Source organism: Pelodiscus sinensis, chromosome 11, assembly GCF_052426305.1.
Source record: "Pelodiscus sinensis isolate ZL-2025 chromosome 11, ASM5242630v1, whole genome shotgun sequence".
Taxonomy (NCBI): domain Eukaryota; kingdom Metazoa; phylum Chordata; order Testudines; family Trionychidae; genus Pelodiscus; species Pelodiscus sinensis.
Window position 1 is genome coordinate 5,692,678 of NC_143062.1, and position 5,332 is coordinate 5,698,009.

The following is a 5,332-nucleotide window of genomic DNA, read 5'->3' on the forward strand; positions in this document are numbered from 1 at the left end:
ACGCCAGGGCAAATCCAGTATTCACTGGTGCCAGAGCTGGGAACACAGGGACTCACTGCATGCCAGGCCCCCCAGCTCTGCCCCTCAAGCTGAGCCCATAGCCCCAGACTCCTCAAAGATCTGACAGTGCCCTTCAATCCCGCCCCACAGCCCAGCCCTGGGCTCCCCCCAGCCCTGCCGGTGCCCCTCACCCCTGACCCACAGCCTCTGCCAGCCCAGCCCTGGCTCCCCCCAGCCCTGCCGGTGCCTCTCACCCCTGACCCACAGCCCCTGCCAGCCCAGCCCTGACTCCCCCCAGCCCTGCCGGTGCCCCTCACCCCTGACCCACAGCCTCTGCCAGCCCAGCCCTGGCTCCCCCCAGCCCTGCCGGTGCCCCTCACCCCTGACCCACAGCCCCTGCCAGCCCAGCCCTGGCTCCCCCCAGCCCTGCCGGTGCCCCTCACCCCTGACCCACAACCCCCGTGTCCTGATTTCTGCCATCCAGCTCTGGTGGGGCTCCCCACTCACGTCCTTTCTGCCCCCCATGCAGAGAAGGCGCTATGCCCATTCCTGCAGTCCCGAGCCCTGGGACTCCCAAACACCCAAACTCACCCTGCTCAGAGGGGCCGGTCCAGCCGTCGCACCCTCCGTGCTCTGCGCGAGGCGGGGAAATGCGAGTGTGCGGCAGAGGGGAAGTGAGAGGAACCAGCCTGGCCTGGCCCCAGGGCTGCGTCACGGAGCCAGACCACTTCTGCATGTCGAGAAGCCAGCCGGTGGGGCTGGGAGGTCAGGGATGCAGGAAGGGCTGCTCTGGGCAGGCAGCACCGTGAGCCCCATCCCCTCCCGGGAGCCACGGGCCCTGAGCCCCATCCCCTCCCGTGAGCCACGGGCCCCGAGCCCCAACCCCTCCCGTGAGCCACGGGCCCCGAGCCCCATCCCGGGCTTCATTTGCATCTTGCCACCATTTTTAAATCCCCGTTAGTGCGGACTCTGTGTCCGCAGCTACACACGGCACGGGGTAGGTAGTTCGAATTAGGCTCTCTAATCCGAATTACTGGTACACCTCGTTCTACGAGGACTGGACTCCTGTAGCCACCTCCCATCTGTGCTGGGCTGTGTCCTGGAGGATCAATATGCCCCCTGTTCTACCGGCCGGCAGGTCTGTTCTTGCTGCTACGGGAGTGCAGGGTCGGGGGGACCCCGCCGCGCCGTCACACCCTCCCCCACCCAAGCTTGCGTCTTAGGCAGGTATGGGGATGGCGATAAGGCGGATTCTGGGCACCACCCGAGCGTCTGCGAACCTGGTGGTCCTCTCTCTAGGAGCTTAGTAGTCAGGACAACCGCCTCCTCTGGGAGGAGCACGGGGAGGATCCCCTGGTGTCTCTGTTCCCTGGGACTGCAGCAGACTCTTCTCTGGAGTCAATTTCCCCCTCGTACCAGCTCACCCTGGCCCAGCAGGCCAAGATCCGAGAGGTGCTGCGCTCCTGCTGGCAGCTGTTCTCCGACAAGCCTGGTCTCGCCAACCTGGCTGTCCACCGGGTGGAGACAGGCTCTCACCCCACAGTGCGCTGCTCCCCATTCAGAGTCACGGGGAAGACGGCCCAGGACCTGGAGAGAGAGGTCCGGGACATGCTGGCGCTAGGGGTGATCCAGCCGCCCTCCAGCCCCTGGGCCTCTTCGGTAGTTCTGGTTCCCAAGAAGGACGAGTTGATCAAGTCTGCGTGGACTATCGGAAGCTCAATGCTATCACGGTGTCCGACGCCTCCCCCATGCCTGGGCCCGACGAGCTCCTGGACAAGCTGGGGGGAGCTTGCTACCTCACCACCCTGGACCTCACCAACAGGGGCGGATATAGGACAGGGCGAACAGGGCGGCCGCCCTGGGCCCCGCGCTTCAAAAAGCCCCGCACATGCGCCTTGGCGCCTCCGCGCATGCACATGGCGTCACTGCACATGCGCCGTGGCAAAGGGGGGGCCCCGCGAAATTATGCTGCCCGGGGACCCGCAAAACAGTCATCTGCCCCTGCTCACTAAGGACTACTGGCAGGTGCCACTAGACTCAGAGGCCAGGCTAAAATCGGCGTTTATCTCCCTGGTGGGGCTCTATGAGTTCCTGGTCCTGCCCTTTGGCCTTAAGGGGGCACCGGCCACCTTCCAGCGCCTGGTGGACCAGCTGCTGCGGGGGATTGGGGGCTTTGCCCTAGCGTACATGGATGATAGGGAGGTAGGGAGCTCTGGGTAGAGGTAGTACCTTTGTTTTCTGGTAGCTGCACTCAATTTTTGAGCGGACGGAAGCACTGGTCCTCATCCATCTCCTAAATCTCTCACGTCTGGCTCCTAGTGCCACACCCCGGTAAACCGCTTCAGCTGGCGGACTAAACAACGTGAGGGGGTGATGTGTTCACTGCATCACTGGGCGAATGAACTCCCACGATGGAGTCACCGGCCAGGGCGGAAGGGTCTCGTTAGGACCCAATGGCCAAGTGTTCGGGACCAAGGCGCGCCACTTCGTTATTGTGGATTGCGGCTGTGGCCTACCAGCTATGGTTTGAAATAGCAGGGAAGGTGGATCTCTTCAGCCCTGGAAGGCCGTCTGCCTAGGAGAAGGCAACTCTGACGTAAAACCTACGGCCCGAGAACCTCGCTGTCACCGTCCCAGCTTGCTAGGCCATGGCAGCTGAACCCTGGGTTTAAAGGGTGGAGCCAGTTCTGCGCACACTGCACTCCACTTGAAAGCTCCTTTGCGCAGGCAAGAAGGAAATACTCACGTCTACTCCCTCCGGTCTCACTAAGTCCTGTAGCGATGGAAAGGGGCGAACTCGGCAGGTGTAAGAGGACACTGGCAGCCGCAGTCTCAATCCTGCATGCAGGCGGCTCAGGCGCTAGTGGTCGTCTGATGATGACCTGGAGACGACATCATCACTCGGCAGCACCCTTAGCGACCAAGCAGCCTTTTCTAGGGACAGCACTGCTTGCTCCATACGGAGAGGGGCCTAGAAAAGGTGGCCTAAACAAAGCTCGTCTCCTCCTCCCCCAGTTGGCTTACCGCGGTCAACGGGCAACTCCATATGCGGTCGAACTATATCAAAGAATCAACGGCGCATCCCACTCACCTTAAAAGGTGGGAAAGGACTTAAACTCGCATGCTGGAACATCAGAACCATGTTAGACTCAGCCGACAGCACTCGACCTGAGCGACGATCCGCTTTAATTGCGCATGAACTCACTAGGCTGGATGTTGACATCGCTGCACTCAGCGAAATCCGCTTTTCAGAGGAAGGCAGTTCCAGCATCATCAGCTTAAGCAGGTCCTCTGCGGTCTAGGCCCCGACCCCGAACACCCACTTGCGGCAGGATTGCGCCAGGCGGGAGGCCAGATCCACATAGGTCTCCCCTGGCCCCTTCAGCGCCCCCTGGAACTTCTTCCTGTACGTCTCGGGGGTCAGCCCGAACTTGTGCAGCAGGGCCTGTTCATAGTCCCCCAGCTGCAGATTCTCCAGCTGGTTGAGCACCCTGGAGACTCTTGATGCAGCAAGGGGGTGAGCTGCTGGAGCTGGGGGACCTGGTGTAGCTCACAGGCTCACTCAAAGGAACTGAGGAACCCGTCCATGGCCCCCACATCTTTACATTGGGCCAGCACAAGCTTCTCAAAGTGTCTGGCCATCCCGGGCCCCCTGGGCCCCTCCCCACTCACCGCAGCCGGGGCCCCTCGGCTTCTCCGCTCCGCCATGGCCCTCTCATTCTGCCGCTGCCTTTCTCGGTCCTGGAGCTCCTCCTTATGATCCTCCAATTCCTTTAGCCTCAGCTCGATCTCCAGCTGTCCCAGATCTGCTGGGGAGGACCCCGGCCGAGACAAACCGCTGCTGGCAGAGCGTGGCCTGGTGGGCACCACGTCTGTCTGGTGGATTCCAGCCCTCCCTCCTGACTGAGAGTCTGAGGCACTCCCGCGGGGGGGTCTGGCTGCTCCCCGCTGGGACAGGATCCAGGCCCCTGGACAGGTCACTCTCTTCCAGCCAGGCAATCAGCTGGGCCTTGTTTGCTTTCTCCATGGGCAGGCCCCTCTCTCTGCACAGGCCCACAACCTGGGTATGTCTACACCACCACCCAAGTTTGAACTAGGGTGGTTAATGTAGGCAACCGAAGTTGCAAATGAAGCCCGGGATTTAAATATCCCGGGCTTCATTTGCATCTTGCCGGGCGCCACCATTTTTAAAGCCCCGGTAGTTCGGACTCTGTGCCCGCGGCTACACGCGGCACGGAGTAGGTAGTTCGGTTTAGGCTCTCTAATCCGAACTACCGTTACTCCTCATGGAACGAGGTGTACCGGTAGTTCGGATTAGAGAGCCTAATCCGAACTACCTACTCCATGCCGCGTGTAGCCACGGGCACGGAGTCCAAACTACCGGGGCTTTAAAAATGGTGGCGCCAGGCAAGATGCAAATGAAGCCCGGGATATTTAACTAGAAGGGGTATGTCTACACTACCACCCTAGTTTGAACTAGGGTGGGTAATGTAGGCAACCGAAGTTGCAAATGAAGCCCGGGATTTAAATATCCCGGGCTTCATTTGCAACTTCGGTTGCCTACATTAACCACTCTAGTTCAAACTAGGGTGGTAGTGTAGACATACCCCCTCTGCCTTCAGGGGTTGGCTGTGATCCATCTTCCCGCCGTTCACCGGTTGAATGCTGCTAGAAGCCCCATCCATGGGGTGCAGTGCATCCCACCCCTGACCCCACTGGGATGGCACGTCGGGGACCCCCGACCCTGCACCCCCGTCCGCAGCACAGTGTGACTCCGCCCGCCAGTAGAACAGGGGGGTTATTGCTTCTCCGGGATACAGCCCAGCCCGGGCTCCATGTGGACATCGGCGTAAGGGGCAGGCAGCCTCAGACCCCTGGGGGCAGAATACACAGGCCCCTCATCCGCCAGCCCTCGGCTCAGACTGTTCTCTTCCTGTTTGCCCAGCCCAGAGTAAACACAAGCCCCCAGCAACTGGTCCCTGAGCCCCCAGGCCGCTCCGCCCCTTGGTATCCTGCTCCCAGACCCAAGGGGAATCTTTTGTCACCTGGACCCCAGGAGGTGAGACTCTGACACAGTTCCCCAGTGAGTCCTGCCTGGCCTCCCCCCTCATACAGGGCAAACTGCAGGGGGGGGTAAACTGAGGTACACCCCCACACAAACACTACAGCACCCCCCACTATGTCCCACCACCTCAGCCAGCGCCGGCCCCCTACCCCCTTCCTACCTACCTGCCCATCCCCCTCTCCTTCCCCACCCCCTCCCCACTATCTCCCTCTTCTCTTCCCTCCCACCCTCTGCTCACCCCCTGCCAGCCTGATCCCTGGACCCAAA